Genomic DNA, 9,942 nt, shown 5'->3' on the forward strand with positions numbered 1-9,942 from the left:
GACTGCAGTTAAATGATGTTCTGATGATGTAGCTCTTTCAGTGTGTTTTGATACTAGTTATGCTGTAGTAACAAAGCTGCCATTTTCATCCTGCTAGTGGCTTCAATATTAATGTACCTGCAGTCTGCAATGTGAATTGCTATTTTGTGAATGCTGATGTGGTATTGAAAAAGCAAATAGATAAAGATAGTCCTCTGAGTACCATTTCTAATAATGCTTGGATGACTTCACTCACCACTCTTGCCACATGCAAATCTCCCATGTAAGGCATATGTAAAATGGTAAAAAGCACAAGTGCTGTCTTATTTTTTTTTTTAACAGCTGCTTCTTAAGATTTGGGCAAACTTTTCTAGTATGCTTGTCACAAATCTGACATGACTCTCTGGGGTGTGCATAAAAAAGCAAACGTACACTTGGGTAATGTAGAACTAATGGTGAAATACACTCTATTCTGAAGTGACAGCTGCATCTTGGTTTTCTGGCTCTGAAGGTGATTAATAACCTTGTAGTTAGGTACAACTATGGTATTTTTTTTTTTACACTTGGAATGCAATACACTAACAAAAGGATTCAATTGCTAAATGTTGGTGAATTGTATGGAAGCTGAGTATTGAAGATGATAACCCATTCTTGTGCAGTATATCTCTTCTGTGCCTTTGATTATTTCAAATAGACCCAGTCATCAAACTGCTGGTAGGAATCATATAAATAATAGCACAGGATGCTCTTCATCACACAAAATGTTTAAACAAAAGCTCTCCTAGGGGCTGATTGGGTCAAGCACCACTGAAGGTCATTGAACACATGTGATTTTTACCAGCTTCTTCAATTCTATTTTCAGTGCACAGAATGTTGGACATCACAGGGCCAGTACTTGGCTTTTTCAGAGAGGATACAGCTTGTTATGAGGCAAAGGGATAGTCAATATCTGAAAATATGCAGTGTTATCAGGCTTGAGGGCCTTAACTTTGAGGTCTCTTCCTTGCTTTAGAAAGTGATGCAGCTAAAACTACATATTCTTCCAGGGGCAGAGGAAAAAAAATCTGCTTCATGTGTTGACAAGTGATTGGTCTAAAGACCTGTAAGTTGCCACTAAGAATAACTTCTTGAAAGAATTATCTCCCCAACTTGTCATGTGCTCCTTTTCAAGGAGGAACAATGTTAATCCTGTTTTTCAACAATATTGTGCTATTGATCTATTTCTAGACCATTAACAAGTTGAGATACCCTTTTAAGATTCTGCATGGAATTCAATATTTCAGGTGTTCCATTCAATATGAATGTAGGAGCTTCTTTTGCAAGATGTAGACATAGTTTCTTTGCATTTGCTCTGCTTTGATAGGGGAAGAAAACTTGAATATTAGTATTTGAAGCATATTAAGAGCGAAAGTAAAATTCTATTATGATACAAGACAAGTACATAATTAGTTTCACAGCAGGAAAATCAAACTGTTAGAAAGCTCTATTTCTATTTAAATTCAGTCATAATATTTTCCTAGAGAAGGTGTGAGAAAGGCAAAAGAGTACTTAAGGAGGCTGAAATCACAGTACACTAAAAGAGCAAATTGTTCCAAGTCTGGGAAGACAAAATATTTTGATTTTTCTATGGAATTGTTTTTTTTTCTGCTCTGTAGGTTACAGTATAATTTTACCTCATAGTATGTCCTGTAATATGTATTTTTCTGTGATCATAATATTAATCATATGTAGTCTGTGTGTGATGCCATATTAGTTAACGTATCAAAGTACGTAGTTACTGCTTTTTCCTTATCCTTCTGATGTTCTCTTTAGAATATATGTGACTCCATACAAGTGAAATTGATGGAACTACTCATCTTTGCAGCATAATTGGGTAATTTCTTAATTCTTTCTGACTCTAAGTATCTGTAAGGCCCAGCAAAAAGCCAGTGATTATTTAATACTTTAGTCATTTATATCTATTAGAATATTCCACCTGGTGTCAATTGAATATTGCAGGAAAAAAAGTCTGCTTTGTTCTAACTGCTTACTGAAGATGCATATTTGTATTTCACTTTTAAACATCTTTTAAACATACGCTCTCCCAAGCAGGTGATATGAACAGAGCCATAAATTTTGACTTTACATTAAATCAAATGCAAACAAACTTGATGAAGGGTGTGACAAAATGCTACCAAAGAACTACTATGCAGGTGGGAGATGATCTAAGCCTTATGTTGCAGATTAGTTGTGGACTTATTTACAAAGGATGTGCATTAGCTGCAAATAAATTGATATACCCCTTTGTATTCAGCTACAGACATTAGGATTGTGATTGCAGGCCAACTTCTATCTAAAACCAGCTTTTCCAACAGATGCATCTGCAGCATTTGTATCTTCCTAAGGTCATCTTGATGGCTGAATTCTCCTCTCTATGAGGAGATTTTTAATACGAGCTGGCTGAACTACTTGCTTGAAGAAGGGATACAGAACCAGGCATTAAAACACTGGTAGTCTCTTATAACGTCAGCATTTTCTTCTTGTAATGAGTGACTCTTCAGACTTAGATGGGACTAAGCTCTTCTGCAAATGTCTCTCCCTGTTCGGGACTTGGACTTGTTCTTATTTATAAAGGCAAGGTGCTTGTAGGTGAGGCTTTAATCTATTTCCAAGGGCATTGCTGATCACTAAGTAAGAAGTGCTCATTCTGTAGAAAATGCTGGTCTTAAGCCAGCAATGTAGATCTTGTGGGAGTAAGAGAACCATCAGGTAACAAGATTTTTCTGTCCTAGCAAAGGGGATCTTGGTATGCTTACAGGGTCAGAATTCCAGAACTGCGGTTAAACTTTAGAAGCATTCATGAAGTCCACACCTAGGTATGTCCAAGGTACTTCCAAGATCCATGTGGAATACCTAGGAACAAGGACAGGAAAGCTAAAGCAGGTTGTTGGGAGCTGTGGTGTTCACCAGCCTTGTCTGTGCTCTGGGCTTGCAAGAGGCAATGCTGCAGCAGTTCTCTGAGAAAAGCTGCCTGCACAGAATAGAGGTAGACAGAGGTGTGGTCAGGCTTCTGAGTTGGCTTTGAGCACTTGCAAAATAAGTGGTGTGTCCTGCTGAGACATTTCTGCAATGGACAAAAAGGCAGCGCAAAAAAAGGAGAGTTCTTGAGCGTTCAGTTCTTTCCCTGAGTCTAGTCCTCAATTATTGTTTAGGAGAGGCAAAGTTCCTGTTCTAATCTCAGGTGGGAGCAGTTCAAACATCCCTGTTCTTTAGGTGATGGATTGCTTTGTGGACTGCTAATGCTTGTGCATTTACAAAAAGTACCATTTCAGGATGCATCACACGAACATGCATATATAAAGGAAGAGCCTCATTAAAAGAGTTGGCTCCAGAAGTTAGAGCCAAAACATCAATCCTTTCTTACCAAATGACAATTAATTGCCCTTCGAATTTGGATTTAACTGATTATAAATACATTTTACTCTGAGGACTAATTTAGCAACTGGGTCAGTGACTATAATACTGTCCTCATCAGTTATGTGATGGATAAAGGCATTTGACACTGCCTTCACTCTTTGAAAGGCTTCCAACAGATTCTTCTGTCATCTTGTGACTGCATCCGATCCTTAGCTTTCAAAAACAATAAAACATGTAATGACTTTGTAGTTGCTATTGCTGCATACTTATTAAGAACCAGAGTCCATGCTGAAGCGTAATACTTCCATTTATTGTTATTCAGAAAAGTAGTGGTATTTCATCATAATAATTTATTAAAGTTAATTTGAATGAAGAATGAACTATACGTGGGAAATCTAGGGTGGCTAAAGCATGTAATTTCTTTTTTGTATTGTGAGTAAGTACATTGTGTTTCTTGAACCATTTTGAAGGCAAACTATTAAAACATGCAGTTTCAGGAGGAATAATAAATGGAGTAACTCTAGGTATTTATAAATACTCTCTAATTGTTTACGAAAACTAATTTTAGTGTCTGACTGTGGTTAAGTCCAGACAGACACTTTGGTAGCTTTCCACAGGCAGTTGTCAGTGTAGGCTAATCCAGACCTGGCACATCCTCAGCTTCACTCAAAGGCCCCTCAGCACAGAGTACGTATTATCAGGTTTTGTTTGTGATGCTGCACTACCAGTGAATCAAACAAATGCTGCCATGCTTTCTACAGGCATGTGAACCTAAAGCACTTCTTAAGAATAACTATGTAAAATTCAACAAGGCAAAAAACCAAGTAGGCAAAAAAGCTTGAATATACTCATTAAACTATTCTTAAAAGAAGTAAAGATGCCTAAGTTAGACTTTTTTCATAAACGAAAGATCAAACTATTTAAGCTCACCAACTTTGCAAACACTAGCTTTTTATTTGATAGAGCCAGTGAAGTCATCAGTGAGTTAATTGTATCATTCTAAGCCAAGTACTGCTTTAAATGACATGACTGTACAATGTACTAAGAGTACTGTAAATAAACTTTAAAATACTTTTCATGTTGGTTTTTTCTTCTAAGTATTCATTTGTTCTGCGATTATGATTATCAATTTCAGTTGAACACAAGTTCTATGATTTTGGCTGTAAAATATTTGAGTTCCAATATTGTAACATCTCAACTCATTTATTTTTTGCTGCAGAGATTATACAATAACATAGTTGAGTTAATGTACTTGACTGAACAGATGTAAAAGCGCAAACTTTTCTGGGAAGTGGATGTTTGACATTTTCAGAAAGCAGTATTTTTAAGTATGTCTTGCAATTGAAAATAATGTTAAGTTTCTGCCCATGTGTCAAATCATTTAAGCAAGTTACTCTTGACAGTGATGTTGTTTTTAATTTCAAATGTGAACTTTTCATTTATACTAGTTATATAGCACTTTGTATAGTAAAGTTTCGTGAAAGAGCATGAGGGCTTTATGGTTCTTATCCTGAACTCAAGGAAGACTTTTTATTTTCCACAGTCAAGTGACTAAAAGAACTGAGTTCTAAAATTCACTGTTATAAACTGCAATATTTGTCACACTTGGGTACATGGAAGACAAGTTTTTCATGTCCTGAGACTTCAGCATGAACCCAGGAACCTGAAACTCTCTGTGACCAATGGGGAAAATTAGTTTTATAAGCGTGAGCCATGATGAAGACTTCTTTTTTTTGTTTTTTTTTTTCTTCCTCCATAGGGAGAACATAATGCAGACATGCACGTTGTCACTTTTTAGAGTTAGATATAGATCTCACCTTAAGTACTATCCAAACTCCTGTCAATTTGGTGTAAGGCTTGCCCTTAATTTTCAGTATCTGTGAATCATTTCTAATGAGTCATCTTGGTGAGACTATTGAGTAAAATGCTTCTCCGTGTGCTAGAAAGTGTTTTAAGTATATGAGAGATGAATAGTGTTAGGAAATAATTATTTTCAAAGCAGAATGTTGTTGTAGCTTAGGATAACTGTAAATAAAAACACCTAACAGCCAACAGCATTAAGTTTTTATGTTTATTTCCTTAAACAACAGTTACAGGAAACAATGTTTTCCGAAACCTTTCGTCTCCTGTAAGGTACAGAGCAAGGACGTCACATTTAATGAGCTGAGCAAATGGATTTTCTTAAGTACTTTATTAAGGGAAGAATTATGCTCGAAGTTGCTTTTTTTTTTCTTTCTGGTTTTGTTCCACAATAAATAAAAAATAATTCCATCAAAGCAGTTTACTTTAAATTTTCTAAATAGGAAAATAGAGATGTTCTGAGGACTCTTAGTCTATATATTTACCCAACTAATGGAAATCTTAATTTAAACCAGGCCTTCCCATAGGGTCTTCCACAACAAGCCATTATGAAATATCATGTGTTTGACTAATGATATATGCAAAATGGGAATTTGGGTTGCTTTTTTTTTTTTTTAGTTTCACTTCAAACATGCATGATTTCCCATTTTGTAATTGGACAATGCACTATCAAATCAATTTTAAAATAAATGATACAGCCAGTAGAGCATGGAATACCTTGAAGTCTTTCAAATAGAGAGGGAAATGCCAGATTATTTTTCCTGCAACCCACAACGTCCTTGCAGCAAACTTTTCAGTTGCTGAGTTAAACTTTTTAGCAGTTCAGAGAGAAAAAAATACGATCTGCTGTGACATGCTTACCTTTCCCCTCATAAGCCATTATTGGGTAGCAGCATCTTGTAATCCACCATATGCTTTTTTACTTGCGAGAGTATTCTTCATGGTACCCAAATGATACCATGATATCTTCTGTTAACACATTTGTTTGTACACTCATCCAATGTTGTAGAATAGTCTTCTGATTACCAAAGTACCTAAGCAATAGATGTTAATTGTGTATGAAATATATGATTAATACTAAGTTAAATTAAATGGAAGATGCATAGGCCGTTTAATGCTGCAAAGCCAGGCAGTATTTGGCCATTTGAAAATTAGAAGAGCATTTCATAGCATGTCTCTCCTCTCCACACTACAAAGTTGTTTGTCTCAAGTAATGCTTTATAGGTTTTATAACATAACTTTCATCTGAATATATAACTCAGCTCTGCTGAGGCTGCACCTCAAGTACTGTGTTTATTTTGAACCTTTAGCTACAAGAAAGACACTGAGGCACTGGACTTTGTCCGGAGAAAGGCAATGAAACTGATGAGGGGTCTTGAGCACAAGTTTTATGGGGAGCAGCTGAGGGAACTGGGATTGTACAGTCTGGTGAAGAGGGGGCTCAGGAGTGACAACTGCTTGAAAGGATGTTGTGATGAGGTGTTGTTCAGCCTCTTCTCCCTGATAACTAGTGATAGGATGAGAGGGAATTGCCTCAACTTGCTCCGAGAAGGTTCAGGTTGGATATTAAGAAAAATTCTTCTCTGAAAAAGCAGTCAAGCTCTAGAATGGGCTGCACAGGGAGGCGGTTGAGTCACTGTTCCTGGAGGTGTTCAAAAAACATGTAGATGTACTGAGGGATGTGGTTTAGTGGGGAAACACTGGTAGTAGGTGGATCATTGGGCTAGTTGATCTTGAAGATCTTTTCCAACCTTGGTGATTCTGTGATTCTGTCTGAAATCAAATTTCGATTCACTGTGAGTAGTAAACTTCAACAATTTAAGAAAAACAAAAAAGTTTCTCTAGTATAGATCTACCAGTAATATACGCCAAAACTACAGTTTTCTGAAGTATATCAGTAAAAGAATTCTGTATATTTCAAGAAACTCTGAAGGCTATTACTTTACTTTAAATTGTTGTCTAATAATTTTTCAGCTTGACTTGTGATGTAGTTACAGTTATCTTAATAAATTTAGCTTCATATCTGTGATTTTTATATGCATCCATCAGTATACATATTTGTGTACTCAGTATTTGAGAGCATTTCAAGGAATTTGTACATTCATATGTATTTCTGTGTGAAATACCGCAGAAAGCTTCACCTCTTGCACATACAATGGTTATAGTCAAGCATAAAGTCATATATACTTCCTCTGTAGATAATATAACGCATGCTCTTAACATTCCTAAGGCTGCAAAGTCAATGGTTTGGTATTTATGAGGTGTTAAGACAGTCTGTGCACCTTTAACTGACTCCACGTGATTGTATTATGATGTGCTCCAGTTATGCAAATACAAGCTACTGCTATTTTTTGTCCCTGCAGTCCCTTCCCCTCCTGAGAAAGGATTTTTTTTATTCTTCTATTGAAAATATTTGCCATGCCATCTTTTCAAGAGCACTTGGCCTGTGCCTTAACTTATCCTTCTTGTCAAAAGAATAGACAATTTTTAATTTACTTAGAGGCTTTTTTGCCAACTTCAATATAACCAGTTTTTCACATGCAATAATTAATTTAGCAATCTTGTTTATTAACGTTATGTTATTCCTCAGCAGTGCCGGTATCAAACAATAGATTATCAATCAGGAAATGAAATAAAGCTGAGAACACAGTTAATGAACATCTGTAGGGGGGGAAAAATGTCTCTAACAGCAGGTCTTCAGGACATGGTTGAAGCATTAATATCAGGCTGCCTTTTACGCTCCTTAATAAGTTTTTTCGTGTATTGTTAATGAATTTTGATGGATATTGATAAAGAACCAGTGCAAACTTGGTGCAATAACCTTCCCCTTGAGAAACAGGGAGTGACCATAAAAAAAAGAAGCAAAGAAACTGAGAGCGTGGTTTTGAACAATTTCAGAAAAGGGTTTTCATCTGCTTTTTGCTGTCACCTGACAGCATTATGAAGGAATATGGTCTGTGTTGTCTTTCCTGTGTCAGATACTCCTATAAGTATAAATGAAGATATTGTGGGATCATTTGTTTTGGTTGCCCTACTAAATAAATTGAAACAGTGAAGCCTGTCATAATGCATTATAATGATAGGATGAGAGTGTTTTTTCCCTATGAAAAGATGAAAAAGAATCTGTGTATTTGTGTATGGAGCAATTGGCTGAGATTATACTTTGGCTTATGATATTGTTATAAATGACTGAAACTCTCTAGCTCATATTAGAACAAGAAGGCAGAATAAAACAGCCACCATTTGTTTGTACTTTATGCATGTTATATCTAATGCCAACTCTTTTCTGCATATTAATCTTATACTGTTACATTGACTATAAAGAATTTTGATGTGACATCTTTGAAGATGCCGCTGCTCATTAAATTCATTAAATATCCAATTATGAAATCTGTTGGCATGCAGGATTAAGTTCTGGGGTCTGCTGTATGGTGGGTCAGAATGGTTCATATATGAATCTAGGAACCTGTGACTGGGGAATAGGGATGAGAGGCTTCACTGAAAGGTGCTTCTGCACCCTTCAATACCCAGGTATGGAACTGTAAGGAAATGTGTGTTTGTAATTCATTCTAATCCATTCTAGTAGTAATCATCATTGCATCAAACTCAGCATATGCAACATCTTCATAGAAATGCTTATGGCTAGGTGTATTCACTGGTGGTTGTCTCCAGTAAAATGAGCTATAAATATCCTTACTGTTTTTGATTGTGAATTTCTTTTGCTGAAATTGAATGCTTGTAGCTTCAACTTTGTGTGTCAAAACACAGTCCCTTTCTAGGTGCTTTATATGTATACCAATAATACAAGCTTTTAGAGAACATATCCCTCTTGAGTATACAATGAACTTTGTTCTCCTACACATGGAGTACATGTATGTTTGATTATTTGAGTAAGGTATACAAAAATACATAAGATGTCATTTACTGTGCAGTCTACTTACTATGATTTGCTATGCTTTCTTCTAAACTTTGATAATTTATTATAAAGATATAAATACCTTTTCTTGATCTACTATATTCCTTGCTTAAACAATTTATGCTCACCCTAGACATCACAAACTCTATTATTGACGAGCAATTACAATAAGCTTGTTTTACTGCTAATTTAATTACTCAACTCAAAGATACTTTTATGTTTATAAACACCATTTATCAAGGAAAGCATCAACGGCAGCTAAGAGAAGGCAAATATAGTCAGTCCCTTAAAACTTTCTCTTGATGGAAACTTCTACTTTGAAGCTCCTTCACTATAGAAAGAGATTTAACAACTGAAAAACTGATCAAAAGAAACAAAAGATAGATAATGGAGGTATCTGATTATAAAACCAGTGACTAAATTTGAAAATCCTGAGAAGTGAAACACTGTGTTCTGCCTGAGGTGATTGAAGGTAGACCTCATGCTTTTCCCTCCCCATTCCTAGAGTGGGGGGGAGGGGCAAGGGTAGGAAGGGGGGAAAGGGCAGGGCTGGAAGCCAACAAAAAGGACTTGATTTTGTGTGTGTGTGTGTGTGTGTGTGTGTGTGTGTGTGTGTGTGCATGTGAGTCATTCAAACTTCACAAAAGAGACTGTGTGAGAAGGGCTATGGGACTGACTGAAACAGAAGCAGGGAGAGGGCATCATACTTGTATTTGAGGGCAAAGGAATGGGAAAGCATTGCAAGTGAAGTACTTCAGTCTTTTTGTGGTGACAGAATAGCAGTAATAAAC

This window comes from Meleagris gallopavo, chromosome 4 (genome assembly GCF_000146605.3).
Source record: "Meleagris gallopavo isolate NT-WF06-2002-E0010 breed Aviagen turkey brand Nicholas breeding stock chromosome 4, Turkey_5.1, whole genome shotgun sequence".
Lineage (NCBI taxonomy): Eukaryota > Metazoa > Chordata > Aves > Galliformes > Phasianidae > Meleagris > Meleagris gallopavo.